Source organism: Benincasa hispida, chromosome 4, assembly GCF_027475165.1.
Source record: "Benincasa hispida cultivar pf3 chromosome 4, pf3_genome.v1.1, whole genome shotgun sequence".
In the NCBI taxonomy this organism is placed as follows: Eukaryota; Viridiplantae; Streptophyta; class Magnoliopsida; order Cucurbitales; family Cucurbitaceae; genus Benincasa; species Benincasa hispida.
In genome coordinates, this window is record NC_143481.1 from 49,103,281 (window position 1) to 49,123,413 (window position 20,133).

The 20,133-nt window shown below is 37.2% G+C and overlaps 1 pseudogene; it reads left to right on the forward strand.

Annotated features, from left to right (window-relative positions):
- LOC150036775 (uncharacterized) overlaps positions 1-17,715 on the forward strand; it is a 33,094-nt pseudogene extending 15,379 nt beyond the window's left edge.
- The last annotated feature ends 2,418 nt before the right edge of the window (positions 17,716-20,133 follow it).

A 20,133-nucleotide genomic window follows, 5' to 3' on the forward strand; every position in this document is an offset into this window, starting at 1 on the left:
GTAATAGAAGACTTGCAATGAGAATAAATAGAGACACAACAACCAATAACGCATAGTAATGTTTATTATCTTAAATCGCTCTAATAATCCCAGCTCGTTGCACTAACACATCACACCTCTCGATGGTCAGCCGCATGACTATATCTCTATAGTGCATGGTTGTGTCGAGCATAAGATTGTACCTATCTCTAGGAATAATACGAACCTTGCTTAGTGTGTTCCATCCCTTACCTTCTCAGGCAGTTAGACGCGGATACTTAACTTATAGACAAGCAATGCAACATCCCATAGACAGGCGTTGCCACAGCCTTTCACCAAGCAAAGAGGATTAACTCATTATACTCACACAACGCACACCTCTCAGTGGGTTGCTACATGCATCCTATCTCTAGGCTACACGATTAAGCATGCGATTGACTTTGATAAATAAACGTTGAAGATAAACTATGATAGAGATGAAGATGATGAAGAAGACGGTAATGAAGGAATTAAGATTTGCATTGATCACAAAATATCTTAATATCTCAAGCTAAAATGTAATACAATATAGAGATTAGAAGGGAGATGAAGGACTCTATGTCAAGGCTGCCGGTGATGTCATGGTTGAATGTTGGAAATGTCTCTCTCGAGCTCTATCTCCGACGAATGCTCCGATCGTCACTCGGTTTGGGTTGTGAAGATGAAGAATTCTCACTGGAAATCTCTTTCAAGCTCTCATCTGTGATCACAAACTTCTACCTTGAGGCAGAAGCTCAGATGTCTTAAAATGAAGGTCTCAAGGGCTATTTATAGAATTTGGACGCCAACAGCTGTAATGATGAAGGTATGGCTCACTGCTACTTTTGTCGTGGTATAGGCATTGTCATATCGCCTTATCTTGTTAATACTCCCAAGGTATGCGTCTGAGCTAAATTTAGCTGAAGTTATCAACGCGTTCTACCCATCTTGCGATCTTCTATTATGGCTGTCAATCCGTGGCCGCAATTTCTATTTGTTCACCGCATTATCCATGTGTTGGACACATGTGATTACTACAACTTCCATGCGTTGGACGCAGGGGGTTGCCGTCTGCGTTCGTCTTTTGCGGTCGCCTGGCTTCAGCACATGCGTTTGTCTGTGCTTGCTTATTACAAATGCATGCGTTTGATTTCTGCAATAGCTACAAAAATAGACACTTTCGCACGAAATAACGCATAATATTGGGTCAGTGAGGTTTTAGGTGCTTATCGACGAAAAACTCAATTTTTCACAAATTCTAAGTATTATCGCTGCGTTTTCTACCTGTTAGCCCTCATAATTCTAAATAAAATGCTTATAATAACTGGCATTTCTGTCAGTTATCAAGATGCATTGAAATGAATCTTGTTCTGAATTGAGAGAAATGCCATTTCATGGTTGAAGAAGGAATCGTGCTAGGTCACAAGATATCAAAGGCAGGATTGGAAGTTGATCAAGCAAACATTGCACAATTTTCAAGTTACCACCACCAGTCAATGTGAAAATGCTTAGGAGTTTTCTGGGACATGCAGGGTTCTATCGAAGATTCATCCGCAACTTTTCTCAGATCACAAGACCCCTAAGTGCGCTCCTCGAGATTGACCGCGAATATGATTTTGATGACGCATGCGCTGAAGCATTCCACACGCTGAAAAATGCGCTCATCATCGCAAATATTCTGATTGCACTGGATTGGATGCAGCCATTTGCGTTGATGTGTGACGCTAGTGGATATGCGGTGGGCGCAGTCTTGAGTCAGCGCAAGGACAAGGTTTTGTATCCTATCAATTATGCCAGCAAGATGTTGAATGATTCACAGGAAAATTATACTACCACAGAAAAAGAAATGCTTGCAGTGGTGTTTGCGCTGGAGAAATTTCAACAGTACTTAATTGGAAAAAATGTAGTGGTGTATACTGATCATTCTGCGATCAAATATCTTATGACGAAGAAGGATGAAAAACCAAGATTGATAAGGTGGGTACTACTCTTGCAAGAATTTGAACAAGAGATTAAAGATCGGAAGGGCACTGAGAACCAAGTTGCAGATCATCTGTCACGGTTGGAAAATTGCGAGGTTCAAAAGAAAGAAAAAGACATTGAAGAAAGATTCCTTGATGAGCTACTTATGTCAGTATGCGTTAATGTTCCATGGTATGCGGACATTGTAAACTTCATAGTTTGCGGCCAAGTACCAGAAGACTACTCATACCAGCAGAAGAAGAAGCTGAGACACGAAGTCAAATTTTATTTCTGGGATGACCCCTTCTTGTATCGACTTGGACCTGATCATATTTTGCGTCGATGCGTTCCTGAGCATGAGCCAAGCACATTTTGGAACTTTGTCATGAGTCCCCTTATGGAGGACATTTTGGGGGGCAGCGGCGCTGCAAAAGTCCTACAGAGTGGCTATTTTTGGCCATCACTATTTAAGAACGCCCATGCCCATGTTGTGCAGTGCGACATATGCCAGAGTATGGGGAACATGTCTTGAAGAAATGAAATGCCTTTGACTTCAATCTTGGAAATTGAATTATTTGATGTATGGGGAATCAACTTTATGGGCCCATTTCCACCTTCAAAAGGTCATCAATACATTCTGGTCGCGGTTGATTATGTATCGAAGTGGGTTGAGGCCATCACATGCGCTAAAAACGATGCACTCACAGTGGAGAAATTTCTCAAGAAAAATATCTTCACCCGAGATGGAACGCCCCCCGTGCCTTAATCAGCGATGAAGGCTCACATTTTATCAACTACATCATCACGACCCTATTGACCAAATTTAATGTCAGCCATAGGGTTGCAACCGCATATCACCCACAAACCAATGGGCAGGTAGAAATTTCTAAGAGAGAGATCAAGACTATCTTGGAGAAGGTTGTCAATACCTCCAGGAAGGATTGGTCACCCAAGCTCGGTGAAGCATTATGGGCATACAGGAATGCCTTCAAAACTCTAATTGGCATGTCCCCATATGCTCTGGTCTTCGGAAAAGCTTGTCATCTGCCTCTCGAGTTGGAACACAAAGCAATGTGGGCAAGCAAAAAGGTAAACTTTGATCTATCAAGCGCGGGGGAAGTCTGGAAGTTGTAGTTGAACGAGCTGGTCGAGTAGCATATGAATGCCTACGAAAATGCCAAGCTTTATAAAGAACGAACCAAGAAGTGGCATGACGACTGCATAAGCAACCAGACGTTCTTCGAGGGTCAACAGGTACTTCTATTTAGCGTTTGCAATTGTTTCCAAGAAAGTTGAAGTCCCGCTGGTCTGGGCCATTCCGCATCAAGACTATCTTCCCCATGGCACAGTGGAGCTAACAACTGAAGATTGAAGCAACGCATTCAAAGTCAATGGTCAACGAATTAAGCCCTACTATGGGGGCAATGTGAAACAACGCATGGAGACCATCGACTTAGGCAAGCAGGATTGACTGCTTGCGGGATGCTATTGCGGTAACTCTGAAAATTTCTTTCAATCAGCATCCCTACATCTCTGTTAAAATGCTTTCTTTATAGCTTTCCTTTACGGTTTTCTGCATTGCATTATTTACTGTTTACTAGAATTAGCCTTTACTTCTTTGTGAGTTTACTTTCAATTTAATTCAATTGCGTTATTTCCATGTCTTGTTCAATTTCTTTACTTTTCTGCATTAGTAGCGCTGTTCTTAAAATTTCTGTGAATGACCGAATAAAAAGAAAATGAATACCGCAAAGTCTTCTCGATTTGCGTTGGATTAAAAAGAAAAATAAAAATCAGTATGCATTGCGATGATGGGTGCATCTTGTGCTGACAAGATACACTTTGCGTCCATCTTACACAAATGCATTGCACTGAGGGGTGTGTTGCGCGCGTATGTATTTTTTGCCCGTCCTTAGTGAAAATGCACTATGTCGAGGTAGTGTTGCACCAGTAGAAATACCGTGCGCCCGTCCTCCAGAAATTCACTGAGTTGAGAGGTGTGTTGCGCTAATGCATGTGTTGTTGCCCGTCCTCTGCAAATATGCATTTGCAGTAACGGATGCATTGTATTAATCTTTAACCTTGCGCCCGTCTAAATGAAATACAAAAGATAAATTCATTTCATTATTTTTATATAGAAGCTATACCTTGATTTTTTTTGTAAATGCTTAAATTGTTGTGTTGTGATAATTGTAATTCTTTGTATACTTGGTTAATTTTAATACAACTGAGTAACTATTCTTTCACCATGCATTAGCCTTTTTACTCATCATCATTTGTCAATTATTGCGATGTTCTTTATCTTATATTTTGCGTTATTAATTGCACTGCCATGATGAGTAATATGCATACCCTTAGCAGCATTTCTTATACTTTGCACTTTCTGACTAACACTTAGATAATTCATAGCAATAGCACTGCTTTACCTTTTCTATTTCAAGACTCTGCTCAAACCTTCTTTTCAAAATTTTGACTAAGTGTTTTGTCTTTTCTGTCCAAAACAAGGCAATGAGGACTTTGCGCATCTCTAAATTTGGGGGTGGGGAAGGTCTGAGCAGATGCGATCAAGCAGAAGCGGTCATTATCAGGAAAATGCGTTTATAAAAAAAAATTCATAAAAACTCCAATGTCAGTGCAAGGGAAAATCCCAACCTGATAAGAGTTAAGTCATGAAAGAAACCTGCTCCTAGTTGGATGTTCGCATGACACCCGTGGGAGCAAGCCAAAACGAAGGTGGGTTTCCAAGAACGACGCAATATGAAAAGAGAAAAAAAATGAGAGAAAAAAAAAAAAATATAAGAGACAACTCCTCTGACCAGCAAAAGTTGAACTTAGCTGAAAATCAAGAGTTGAAGTTGAGATTGGCACACAACCATAGTTGAATGCTCGCATGACACCCATGGGAGCAAGCCAAAACGAAGGGTGTAACCATGATCAACCGTCTCTAATAAAATGACGCAAACCAGACCACCGCATAAAGACACACCTAGTTGTTTTTGCAAGAAGAGGTAAACATTCTTCTCAAAACAAGAAGGAAATTTTTGGGTAGAGGTTTGTTGTATAAAAGAATAAAGTAGAGCATGTTGATGAACTATTAAAGGATAGAAGGAAATTGCGTTGTTAAGTAATGTTGTAGAGGTGGAGCACTCAGAGCAACCAATCGACGCAAAGTTAGGATAGGAATTGAGCAAAATTACCTTAGTAGAAGTATGCTTGAGGACAAGCATATATCTAAATTTGAGGGTGTGATAACTTGTAGAAATACAAGTTATTTATGCTGTTTTATTTATATTACAGCAAAAAGAAAGGAAAGTTGCATCGATAGTATAAAAATTGGCTAAGAAATACAAAAATTATGAAATGTCGTAAACGCACCCACTAACACCATTGTGATGGCGAAATAGAATGTTTCAGTCTCTGTTTTGTAGGAAATAGGTCACCGCATGCGTTAATGGCTCGAAGACAAAATGTACAATGCATCTACATCGCATGCGCCCATCAATCAAGAACAAAGAGATGATGAACGCAATGACAGCGCATGCAACAATCGATCAAGAGCTTTAGCGATCAACACATTTCAACTGCATGCGGTAATAAAAAAAAACACCGCATGCGGCGATAGATCGAAGATGTGAAGACCAACGCATTCGCGGGCGATTCTAACAAGTTTACAGCTTTTGTTGTGCAATTCTGACGGAATGATTGTGAAATAGAAAGGAATTTTCCATTCCGCCATTTCAGGAACTACCATAATTAGACAGTGGGGACCACAAATTCAAAGAGCCAAGGTCTCGCCTATAAATAGCTTCCATAGATACAGATACAGAGGATATACACATAGGATACATAGACTGATACATAGCATATATTGATACGGGGAGAGAGGCTGGTCTGAAGCGACTTACAGAGTAAATTTAGGAGAACGATGAGACAAGGCCAAGAGGTGAGTCTCCGAGCAAAGAATTCTTCCGATTCCCGAAGCTGAAGCTCTGTGCAAAAGATCAATTCTACTGGGATAGCAAGCCTGAAAGGGAAGCTTTCCTCTCCACTACATTCATACGCCGACAAGCGCAAGTCTCTGATCGGGATCTATGTCAAGACGTTGACACTCTTTCCGTATTTGTTTCTATTCTCTAATTCATCTTCTTTAATCCCTCATTCACAAACATGTACCAAATGCTTAATTTTAAAATCAAATGTTACATCGTCATCGTTATCATCTCTCTATCTCTTTCCATACATTTATCATCCATTTTCTCCATGATGTGTTCTTAATCCCTGGGGTAAATAGCAAGAATTAAGCAAGTGAGTTAATCTGTGTCAAGGAATCAATTAAGTTTAGCTAAAGCATGCTCGATGGCATCTTCACCTGTGAGAGCAAAAGTGAAGATGTTATTCCGCCTATCGAGAGAAGGTTGGAAGAATGCGTTAACTAAAGCGAGAAGTATTTCTAGAGATGGAAACAACCTTGCGTTCATCACGTTCATCTCTATTTCTCCATAGACGTATGGGAACGCGGTCGATCACTGAAAGGTGTACGCCAAGGGAAAGCGGAACCTTAGTTGCGTCCTTAACACGATTGACGAACTTGCGATGTGTTTACTCTTTATTCTTTCTCTTTCTGCCTCATTCATAAGACTTGCCATCACATTGATTCTTTTGTATAACTTCACAGTCAGTCCTCGACCCCTGTATCACGTATCATGTATCATGTATCATAGTAGTTAGGAATCTACTTTATCAACGCATCTTTACTTTACAACGCATTTTTACTTTATCAACGCATTTTACTTTATCAACACATCTTTACATTACACCTTTATTGAATTTACAGAATAAGCTCCATTGTTTACATCCCATAAGTTTTGGGACATAAAACCCAACAAACTCCCACTTGGACTAAGACTGAGTTTCTGAGTTTTATAGAGAAATACAATAAACTAGGACATTCCATACCCATCTTTTACCATTCAGTATCTCTATACCCGATGTTTCTCCCACTTGCCCTAGGTTATCTGGTATTCCTAGTCCTACTAGGTAATTCTCAAACACTTTAGCTGAGAGAATTATTGTAAACATTGTTAGGTATACAATAGGATTTTGATAAAACTATAACGGGATTGCATCTTAATCTATTTAATGGCCAAGAAGCACACTTTCCTCCCACTACATTGAGGTACTCTCAACTCTTTGAGCAAGATGCATCTAACCTGTCTCAACAACTCTTTGTTAACAGTCAGATTTAGAAAGCTTTAAACTTTCTATACTTTGATCTAGCCATTTAGATATCTGAATATCTACAAATGGCATTTAACAATTTGATTCTTACCAGATGTTGCTAGACCAAACATAATTTTTGAAAATGAACATTTCATTTATCTCAAAAATATATACAATTTGTTTTATACAAGTTTTAACAATTAAAAACAAGTAGCAACTTCTCCCACTGGATGAGTTGAGCAAATGGTCCCAGGGTCAAATTAGCCTGGTTACCTTTTCTTTGCTCTCTTCTCGACAAGATATTGAGGGTAGTGTCTCCTCCAGTGTCCTTCATCATTGCAATGGAAACATTTTCCTTCGAAGCGGTATCCTTGCCTTTCAATCCAGTAGGCTTCTTCTTCCTTTTCCTTTTGCCTTTCTTCACAAGAATACTCTTGCTCTTTGAAGAGGAAGCAACTTCAGGCTTAGAGGACATTCCTCACTTCTCGGCAGTAGTAACATTTACTTCTGGCATCAGACCCTTTGTTCTCAACATTGTCTGGTAAGCCTGTACCCCATTCAGCAGAGTAGTCAAATTTTATTCATTAATGCATTCAAATTTGCAGAAAACTCTTCAGAAGAGATTCTAGAATAAAACCAACTTGATTTCTCTCGTTCATGACAGTACCGTTTACTTCTGCCATATTAAAGTGGACCATCATGTCTAGGACATGTTCACAAACATTGGTCCCCACTTTAATGCGACTGTTGTAAACGTGCTTAATGGCATCCCTCGTAGAGATTCCATAATCTCTTTGGCAGTACTCATATCCTCATGCTTCTTTTGTCAACACATCAAATAAGCTGGCAAGGATATAAGCACAGGCTATATCATTATCCTTGACCCATCTGTCATATACATCCTGAACATTTCGATTTGTGTTAGAGCTAGGAATGGGAGGACAATCCTCAGTTAAGACAAACTGCAAATTGTCTATCACAAGTATCTTGTTCAAATTTGATTTCTAATTCACATAGTTATCCCTAATAAATTTATCTGACGCCAACACTTTTATTATTGAACTTGTCATTCTGAAACTAAAAATCCAATCAAGTTTTAGCAATTTTAATAATTTACCCAAGATTATTCTTTTTCAACGATACTACATCAAGACATTCTTGACTAAATACTACCTCCAGAATAACTCATATTCTGATAGTCATTTAGGTACCGCTTTTGGTCAGACATTATTAACAATTAATAATTCTGTAAGTGTAGACCCACCATTTTCGAACATTAGAGGCCACTAATGAGCAAAGAAATCATATCCATTTGGGGACTAGACTGAGTGAGGAGCTAGGAACATAATAATACAAGATGAAATTAACTTTTTTCTATCTTAAGGGTAAATACATGGCTGTTCCCATAAGTGGTATCTTGGAGACTTGAACAAAGGGCCCTACTCTCTCATTGGCTCGAGAGGGATTTTTATTTATTGGTTCGACCATAAATAGGTTGTTCATTAGAGAAGCACTGGTGCTTAAGGAGTCAAAGGTAACCCATGGGTTAAACGGTAAATTGACCTAATTGGAATTACGGTCACTCGTGAAGGACTAACTTATTGTTATTGATCTATATCCATGGACACAGAAATATATCTGTAGTGAGAAGAGTACAGTTATGGGTCTTTAGTGGAGTATACTCACAGTTAACAAATATTGATTAACTTGGTTAATGAGTTTAGTCAATTAATCTCATATCATTGAAGCTTCTGATGTACAGGTCCACCAAGTCCCCTTGTTAGCTCACTAGAGGATATTTAAGAGGGATGATTTGAATTGTTCAAATTAGATTGAGGAAACCATACATTAATGTGACTAATATATAATTGATTATGGATATGATCTATAATTCAAATTAAATTAGAAACTACTATTTGAATAAGATTCAATTAATTAATTCAAGTGAATTAGATTCACAAAGAAGTAATTAATAAAAAGGTATTGCACATATACATACGATGTTTATGATAATTAAATATATATACATTAAATTTATATATACATTAAATTAAATTTAATGTATAAATAGTTATTTAATTAATGTGCAAATTAAATTAAATAAGTGTTATCTAATTGTGCAAATTAATTAAATAAGTGTTATTTAATTAATTGAGTTAATTAATTAAATAAGTATTATTTAATTAATTAATTGTAGAAAAGGAAAATAGAAAAAATGATTAGGATAAGGTTTGACCCTTTTCTATATAAAGACCTCCCTATGACCCATTTGGGATCAACAGACACTGACAATACAAAACAGAAAAGTGTTATTGTGCAGAATTTTTCCTAAGCCACAAAGAGAATCCTCTCTACTCTCCAAAACCCTTTTCTCCTATCCCTCTCCCAATAGTTAGATACTACCTATTCTTCTATTGGAATCCTAGAGAATAACGAGGTTACTCTCGTGGTAGTGTTCGAGATTGTTCAAGAAATCGTTCGTGATCAAGATAGTTGGAGGAACCGTTCGTTGGAACTTAAAGAGAATTGTTCGTAAAGCTTGGGAATCTACAAAAGTAAGAATGGTTCTAATCTTTTTCCCTAAAGCATACTATATTACATGTTTATATTTTGTTTTAATATACTGAATTTGTTTATGTAAAAATCGAATTATGGGATGCAAGATGTTCAAAACACTTCCACTGCGGAATCTGACCCCTTTAGTTAAATAGAGCTAAAATGGACCAAAACGAAGCTCAAATGCATTAATCGAGAAAGAAGAGGTGAAAATAACCAAATTACCCCTTGAGCCATGGTGTAGCAGTGCTACAATGCGCCATGCGGTTAATCAACTAATTAGGATGGATCTCATCTAATTAAATTCACAAAATAGATGATTTGAACTCTCACCTAGCTTTTCCAGGTGAGTTGGCTAAGGTTAGATAATATAGTAATTATCCGATGAACCTATGATCGAGTTGAAAATTGGGGAAGTAATTCGAAAGCTTAAACTAGATCATTTAATCATTTGAATTCAATCTCTCTTTTATTGTTCTTCCAATTTATTTTTCTCACAATCTCCAACTCAATCTCAAATCCCCTCTCCCCTCCGGATACCTTGAGTTGTAAACAATTTAATTGAGAAATCTAGCAGTTCCCTAAGTTTGACCCATGCTACCACTACTACATATTATGTAGAAACGGTTAATTATGTGATCCAAAATTAGGCAGCAAATTCTATCGATCACGCATCATACTTGGACAGTGACTTATTCATAGATAGAAAACACCTCCCTGGTAGCATGATAAAAGTGTTATAATTCTTAGCTTAATTTACCCTTGTTCGTGAATTTTTATGTGTTTATTGTCATATTTTGTAGGAAACAACCACCCAAGGGGTAAAATGCTCAATTTGAGCAAAAATGAGCATATTAGCAACAACAATAAAGAACAGAAAGAAATTACAAAATTTCCATCGCTAGCAGCGTTGCAACCCTTTGGAGAGAGTAGCTCTATACTCATAGGCAGAAGCATTGTTTTTTAGAAATGAAAGTGTCATGGAGCTATCCTATGGCGTCGCAGCGTTACATACTTTGACGGAAGCAGTGTTGCGACGTGATCGACACAATGTATGAAAGGAAAAATATTTTAGATAAGCAAGGTTGAAATGCAAGCACACTATCAAAGAAGTAATAATCATAGAGTATGCCGAGTATCGAACCCACAAGACTAGCAGTAGTTTTAATTTGATCAAGACTCTAATTCTAAAGCAACCAAAGATAACCAGAATGAAGTGCGATGTGAATAAGTAGGAATTGATGTTAAAAATAGTAAACAATGGTAATCGAATAGGGCTAACAATGCTTCAACCTTTCAAATTCTATGTGAAAAGTGATGTGGCCGCATCACACTAGGACAGTGAAATATGCATGGGCAAAAATCCACACCTATTTGGTCTGGTGTCCAATTTCTTTAGGAGTTTTAAGTAGCTACTACCAAATGTTCCCATGGGTAGCTGAACCCTAGATTAAGTTAAGTTAGTTTCTTTACCCTATGGTACCCCTCATTCCTAAGGTGACGTGACCCTTTATTCCTATGCTCTTCGTCCCATATCCCTTTCTGAAATTTGTTTAGACTCTAGCCTTCTTAGCACTAAAGCTCCACTGGATTGTTAAATTAAATGGCCAATTTAATTTACAAATATTATCTTTAATTTCAATAAAGAGAATCCATAAATCAAGTTGGTGCAAAGTGCAATATTACTTAAGCCATAAAGACCCTAGGGCATATGAATGGAACGAGACCCTTCGAAAGACGAGACTCGGATCGGGGATCAAAAAGCCCTTTCTTTACGTGTTGAACCCCTTGAGAAATTTAGTTCACAATAGATGACAAAGTAAACATTTTTATTAAATCAAGAATCATTGCTACAATGTAGTTCGATTGATGGAAAGATAGAAAAATAAAATAATTATAAGAATCAGATGGAAAATAAAGCTAGAAAAATAACAACTCTAAAGAATATGGGAGGGTTCTCAAGCTTCAAGTCATTCCGTAGGATGATTTCCCCTTTTCCAAGATAAAATCATTCCTCAACACACACTTCCATGGGAAGAGATATTCTAGAGCCACTACGCCTTTGACAAACTTCCTTTCTTACGTCTACTGATTTGAATTACTAAGAAGAAACCTAAGGAAATGTTGTAAAAGATGGCATAATTAGTGAAGAAAAAGATGGAGGGGGTGGCTATGGTGAGTTGCACCTTTGAGGGGAAGGGTTTCCAACCCTTTTACAAGCACAAAAATGGTTGAGGAAGGTCAGATTTCAAGCTGTAAACTATTTTCAAGAAAAATTGGAGCTAAATAACTTATCAAATCATGAGAATCAAAACTACCTTTAACTTGTTCGATTTCTAGAATTTTAGGGCTCGTTAATGTGGGCGTATCACTTCTGCTGTAGGCGCATCAGATGTAAATTTCACAAAAACAACCTTAAAACCTACCAAAATTCAACAGATTAGCTCCAAATCAGAAAGAAACAATGTTTAAGCAGAATTACTTCTAGAAAACTAACTTTAACAAAATATGACTGAACTTTGAGGATAACTCATGCACAAATCTATTTTTTCATAATAAAAGTGCCCAAATAGAAGCTCAAATTCATGCATTTTATGACGTGAATCACACCCCCGAACTTAAGCCTTTTCTTATCCTCAAGAAAATATCATAAACAACACCTAAAACCCATATATGCATGCTCAGTTTGATAAGTGCAAAGAAAATAACTTTCAAAAAGGGTCTCCAATCCAATACCCTGCCAAACTACAAACTCCCTAAGAATCCTCCCAAGAGTTTCTATTTGCCCATGGCTCAACATTTCCACTAGCCACCCAAAACATGCCAAACTAGCTAAGCTACCAATCATTGACCTTAGAGAGATCCAAAACATGCCAAAATCTCACCTAACACCAAACTAACGTGGATTACAAAAGGAACTTTTTCCTACTCCCCCCAAACTTAGACTTTTGTTAGGCCTTAGGCCTTAAGGCTGACATCTTACAAGCCTCCATAATTTTCTTTCTTTTTTTTCTCCTTTTTTTTTTTTTTTTTTGCCTAGGAACAATCCTCAATATCATTCTCACCTTCGTTCCAGCTTGCTCCCATGAGTTACCTGGGAGCATCTGATTTAAACCAAGAGTCACACTTTGAGGCAAAACACTAACTTCCCAAGCTAAACTTTTCACGTAAAGAGAGCACAAGTATATCATGCTCCACTTCTAGCTACTTTTTGTGGCCAACTTAGAAAGAAGGAGTATCATCCTAGCTTTCCCTTCTATTTTTTTTCTTAAAGGCCTAGCATACATACATATACACATTCTCACAATAAATATGACATTGATAAACATAATGCGAAAGTTCTCTCCCCCCCCATAAAATAAGCGATGTCTTCCTTGCTTAAGATAGATAACCTACAAAAAGGGAAAAATGAGATAATAATGTTTTGGCTTTGTTATAAAATGTATGTCTAAGATCTCTTGGTACATAAAACTAGTGGGCATGTGGGAGACTAGCCTACAAAGGTTTTGCACAAATAGACAAACATGAAACTCTTGGTTTTGCATCCTTTTGATTAAGTGGAGTTTGAACTGAGACTGAAGGCTATTGTACAGAAGCAAGAGTCTGAAAAGCTGTGTTGAATGTATCCTCCTCGAGAGAAGGCGTACAGAACTCCCAAATGGAGTTGCCCTGGCAGAAGAAGAAGGTACTGAGGATGGGGTCTTTATTGACTTGTCCTTATAAGCCACCCTATTCCCTTCCAGCTTCTTAATCAAAGTGGCATCAATGGCAGGCTTAACTTTGCAGATATTCTCAACCGCATCAATCATCACCCCAACCCTTTCACACAACTTACGGAATAAAAAAGGAAAAAATAAACGCCCTCTCGTTCGTGGGCCACACTTCAGCATCTCTTAATTGATGATGCCTCCCATATTAATAGGAATCTGCATCCTAATACTATATAAAAGTATCACACATTCCAAAGATACGGTGGTGTCGTGGGTAGTGGGCATGATCTTATTGATGCGGGTGCACAATATTTTCTTTCCCCTTTTCCTTATCTACACACTTAAGTGAAATATTAGAAAGTTCAGCCAACTAAACAAACTCCCAGGTAGGTTTCCAAGTTGACGTGTTCCTTACGGTCATCTTAAATATCTCTTCCTTAGACAAAACCAGGCTAGACAGAGTTTATTTATTGAAGCAGATAAAAACTCAGAAGTCCTTTTTTTTTTTTAACAAAAATAGAATAAACAGAACAAAAACATGTCTGTATATTCCGAGCTCGATTTTACTCTTAGACCAAGACAATTGTTTTCTCTCTGCTCAACACCTCTTTCCAATATACCTTCACTTGTTGTCTGATCATTCTGAAAGCATTTATTTCCTTGTCTTGAAAATTGACTATTCTATCACGTGAGCTAATAGTTGCATTTGTCTCTCATCCTTTAAACTTGTGATACAAATTCTCTCCTTCTCTTGTAGCTCTTTTCTTCTTCTCCCTCTAAAGACCTATTTTTGTATTTCATCTTTTTAAAGGGAATACCTGGATTTTTCAGAAGAGAGAACACTATTGATTTGAGTTACATATTGATAGGTTTACATCTTGTTTTGGTTATTAGATATTTTCCTCTGTAAGCTTAGATGATTTGTTGTTGTCTTCCTTGAAGAGCATTTCTTGTGTAGTGTTGGCTACATTTTGCAAGTAATTGACTTCTTTTACCACATCCTTTATTTCCTCATCCAACTCATCTCCCGAGCTTTCCTTTTTTATGAACTCATGTATCTCACGTGGGGTTAGGCTGTTAGACACTTTAATTAAAGAACATTCTTCCATGTCTCTTGAAAATTTTAATGCTTTTAACACATTTAAAGTAATCTTATGATAATTGACTTGTATGGTCAACTCTCCCTTCTATACATCAATTAAAGTCATTCCTGTCATTAAAAATGGTCATCCCAAAATTATCAATACTTCTCAATCTACTTCACAATCCAATATTATAAAGTCTACAAGGAACAAAAACTATCAACCTTTACTAAAACATCTTCAATCCTTCCTACTGGCTTAATTGTGAACCTATCGGCAAACTAGTCGACTTTACTTCCCTAATCTCTAACTGTGCAAACACTGAATAAAGCATCAGATTAATGTTTGCTCCAAGATCGCATAGCGCTCTGCCTAGACTTTGTCCTCTAATCGAACATGGGATGGTAAAGCTTCCTGGGTCTTTCAGCTTTGGGGGAATCTTGCTACTAACCACGGTGCTACAACATTTAGTTTACGCAACTGCATCATACTCTGGCAACTTGCGCTTCTTGGACAATATTGTTGGATTTTATGTCCTAAAACTCGTAGTTTGTAAATTAATAAACATATTATGTTTTGTTTTTCGATAAAATTGTTATTGAAATTGTAATCTTGAATCCAATAAACTAAGGTCCTGAGGCAATTTAATGTAGTTTGAATTTTATGTAGTGACATAAATATGGATCAAGTTCAAATATATAGCTTAAAATGGTCTATAGTATAGGGATAAAATTGGGCACCTTATTCTGAGGACACTATGGATGTGGCCCACTTTGTAGTTAGTACAAATGATGTGATCCTGAATCGTTCAATAGAGATATGTGAGTGGGGGATCCTATGCAATGAGTTTTCATAAGACTGAACCATGAAATAGTCACTTTTTACATTCTAAATGTCGTTTTATGTATAAAATTGACTATTTCGTTAATTGATGACCTGGGTAACTTAATCTTGATCTTGAGCTAACTATGAACTCCTGTTCACTCGGAATTATCCTTAGATCTGCATAGGTGAGGGTAGCTCATCATCGCTGGCTCAATAAGCCTCCCATTTCAGAGGTAAGATTAGGTGGATAGTTGGGAACATAGGGTGCAGGATGGAATTCACTCCTACCCATTATAGAGATAGTATATAGGTTATTCCCTTTAGTACTGAATTCAGGTCTTGAACAAGGGGCCTCACCCTCTCCTTGGCTCGAGAGGGGTTCGGTTTATAAGTTGGACCTTAAATCAATTGTTCATTAGAGGATCAGTGGAACTTAAAGAACAAGATGTAGTCTTAGGGGTAAAACGGTTTTTATGACCCAGCCAAGGTTACGAACAACCTATGAAGGATTAGCTTACTAATCATGGTTATATCAAATGGACACAAATATATCTATAGTGTGGGGAGTGCAACTATGGGACTATAGTGGAATGACCCGTTAGTTAACGAATGTTGATTAGCTCCGTCTAAAGAGTTTAGCCAGCTAATCTCGGATCGTTGGAGCCCATAATCTATAGGTTCATTAGGTTTCCCTACTAGCTCATATGGAATTAACTTAGAACAGTATGATAGAATGATTCGAATTATTCGTATTAGGTGAAGAGAAAGAAACTGACAAGCATATGTGATATAGTGGTCGAATTTTTCAGTTTAGAGATACAACTTTAATATTTAAATATGATTTAAATATCAACAATATGAATACGTTCATATTCGGAAGCTCGAAAATAATGGAAATGGTCAAAGATGTAAAAAGTCAAAGAGTTGACTTTTGAGTTTGAAAAGTCAAAATTTGACCGACTTTATATTCAAATGTGATTTGAATTTCGAGAAAATGAATGCAGATTCATATTCAGGAGGTCAAAATTAGTCAACACGGAAAAAATCATAAAAAGTCAAAATGTTGACTTTTTGGTCAAAGTTTGATTTTGACAAAATGACTATTTTGTCCTTTGACTAAAGTTAGTGGGAAAATCCAAACTTTTGTTGGATAATTCCACTAACAAAATAGTGGGCTAGGTATTGGCTTATAGTGGAGATGTTAAGCCCACTTAGATAGTAGATTCTAGGTATTGGGTTTTTATGGATTTGTTTCATGCAAATGTGGGCTTTTGAATTAGGCATGACTTTTCCTATAAATATGGGCTTTTGAATTAGGATTAAAAACTTTTGTCATTTTTTGCCAAAATAGTTTTCAAAATTTGGGTTGAAAAAAAAAACTTTTTTCTTTGAGTGAAGTTCAAAAAAGAAAACCCAAACCAAAAGAAAATCCATTTCTTTTTCCATCTCTTTCTCTCTCTCGGTTTTCTTCATTCATCGGGTCCCACAACCCGGTTCTGAGTCCAGAGGATAGTAGGTCAACTCTAGTGGTGGTCCAGAAGAGTTCGGGTCGAGGTTCAGTGAAGAAAAGTGTTTTTCGAGAGCTTCAAAGGTTGTATGCTATCCATTTTGTTTTACTATTTTTTCCTTCAATTGCATGCTAATTTCCTTTTAATTAAAAGCAAATAGAGTGTAATTAGGTCCTTTTTCCAATGCATATGTCTCATGTTCCATCAAATATGTCTTTTAAAAATTTCACATAGTTGGGAATTTCCTCTAATGTCTCAACGAGTGGAATGTTGATATGAAGTTGCTTTAAAATGTCCAATAACTTCTTGACTTGTGTATTTTGGTTCACCTTTTACAATCTCTGAGAAAAAGGTATTGGTGGCTTATATACTGTATTCTTCTCTTTTGTAAATACTGACAACCCTTCTTCGTCTTTCTTTTTGACTTTTTCAACCATTTTTTTCTTTTCTTCAGCTATTGAGGCCATACCTTCCTTAGACTTAACATTGTTGATCCTATCTTACAACTATGTTCTTGCTCTCTTGGTATTTTTGGTCCTTCATATTCTAGCCCACTTCTTAAGGTGATAGCTTTGCAGTGTTCTTAACCCTTTGACTTTGGGGCCTCTGTGCTACTAGGTAGTGTCTCTGAAGGTCTACTCTGAATCTCTTTGGACAGTTGTCTCACCTGCATCTCCAAGTTACGAAGAGCGACATCATTTCTTGCCATATATTATTTTAGTAAATCTACCATTGTATGGCTCTTCTCAGGGGGAGGTGCTAGTGGCTATGCTTGTGACTGCTGTTGCGACACTTGAGGGAATCCTGATGGAATTGTCCTTCTCTGCTGCTAAGATGTACTTGCACTGTTGTTAGATTTTGCTTATGCAAAATTTGGGTGTGACCTCCATCCTAGGTTGTAGGTATTGGAATAAGAATCCTAGTGCTCTTGTGCCTTTTGGAAAACCTACATAGCACATTGAATAGGGGTTATATATACATTCAATAGATAAACGGTTAGCAGTAGAAAATTCACAGGTTTTAGGTTCAGCCTGGACAACTGTCAGTTTTTGTGGTCCTATCATAAAATTTTGAATCATATTTTTTATAGTTGTTAACTGTTGGCTCATGGATGCGAGTGTATCCACTTCTTGTATTTCAATAATAGTTTGTGTGATTGAAGTATATTCTCCATCACCCCAATTCTGATTGTTGTTTGCAAACATGTCCATGATCTCTTGAGCTTCATTTATGGACTTTTTAAGCAAAGATCCTCCCGCAGATGCATTGCTCATTGTCTTTGATGCTTGGTTCATCACATTATAGTATTGCTCTATCACAATGCAAGCTGAAAGTTCGTGAAATAAGCATTTCCTCACCAACTTCTAAAATCTAATACATGCCCCATCAACAGATTTAGATGGAGATTGCCTAAATGTAATGATGTCTCCTCTATATTTTGCATTCTTGTCAGGTAGAAAATATTTTCCTAGCAACTTATCTACTAGGTTGTCCTATATGGTGGAGGCAATGAATTGAGCCACGCTTAGATATCTCCCTACAAAGAATAAGGAAATAGTTTTAGTCAAAATGCATCTTTAGAAATACCATTAACTTTGAAAGAACGACAAATTCTCATAAAGTGTTTCAGATGTTTATGGGGAACCTCGTTAGGTAGCCCAACAAATTGTCCAAATGAGTTTAGCATCTGAGACATCAAACGCTTGATCTCGAATGTGGGTGCATCTATTGGTGGATCTAAAATGCCAGTGTCTAAGGTCTAGAATGTAGGAGCTGCATAATCCCTGATGGCATTGTCTCTATCTTCGGCAATGAAGATAGGATTTTAGCGTTCAGGTTGTTGTAGTGGCTATTGATTGTCATTCTATTGTACCCCATTCATGGGAGGGTTTGGAGGATCGACTCCAAAAGGTGGGTCCATTTGAATTTGTCGCACGAATTCAGCTTCAGCGAGACTCTCTTGTGTGCTCAACTCTTTCTACTCTTGACACTTTCGCCTTTGTTCTTGTCTCCAACAGCATCCTTTCTATTTCAGGATCTAGTTGAAAAAAGCAAGGCCTTCTTCTCATGCACTGAGTCTTCCTTGCAAAACAAACAGCAACGAAAAAAAGTTAGATTTTCTGAAAAAAGTCAATGTGGTCGCATTGATCATTCACAATCAATAATGAAATAAAAATTCCGCTAGTGCCCGACAACAGCAACGAAAACTTGATCGACCAAATGTATGAAATGTAAAATATTTAAAATCAATAAGGTCTAAGTGCAAGCATACACTATTGAAGAAGTAATAATCTCGAAGTATTCTGTGTATCAAACCCATATGACTAGCAGTATTTTTAATTTGATCAAGATAGTAATTCTAATGCAACCGAACGAACTAGGATGAAGTGTTATGTGAATGAGTAGAAATTGAAGTTAAAAATAGTAAACAATGGTAATCGAAAAGTGCTAACAGTGCTCCAACCTTTCGGACTCTATGTTAGAAGTGATGGGGTCGCATCACACTAGGACAATGAAAATGCTTGGGCAGAAATCTACACCTATTCGATCTAGTGTCCAGTTTCTATAGGAGTTTTCTGCAGCTACTATCGAATGTGCCCATTGGTAGTTAAACCCTAAATAATTTAAGTTTCTATACCTTATGGTATCCCTCATTCTTAAGGTGACATGACCCTTCTATTCCTATGCTCTTTGTCTAATATCCTTTTGCGAGATTCATTTACACTCTAGCATTCTTAGCACTAAAGCTCCACTGGATTGTTAAATTAAGTGGCTAGTTACCAATATTAACTTTAATTTAACCAAAGAGAATGCATAAATCAAGTTTGTATAAAGTGCAATATTACTTAAGCCATAAAGACCCTAGGCATCTACATTGTTCAACCCCTTGAGGAATTTAGCTCATGATAGATGACAAAATAAACATTTTTATTAAATCAAGAATCATTATTGCAATGTGGTTCGATTGATAAAAAGATGGAAAAATAAAATAATTACAAAAGCTAAATGGGAAATAAAGCTAGAAAATAACAACTCTAAAGAATTTAGGAAGATTTTCAAACTTCAAGTCTTTCCCTAGGATGATTTTCCATTTTCCAAGGTGAAATCATTCTTCAACACACACTTCCATGTGAATAGATATCCTAGAGTCGCTACGTCTTATAGGAACTTCCGTTCTTAAGGTTACTTACTTGAAATACTGAGAAGGAACCCAAGGGGTTGCAGTAAAAGATGGCAGAATCGGTGAAGAAGAAGATGGGGGGTGGGGGCAGC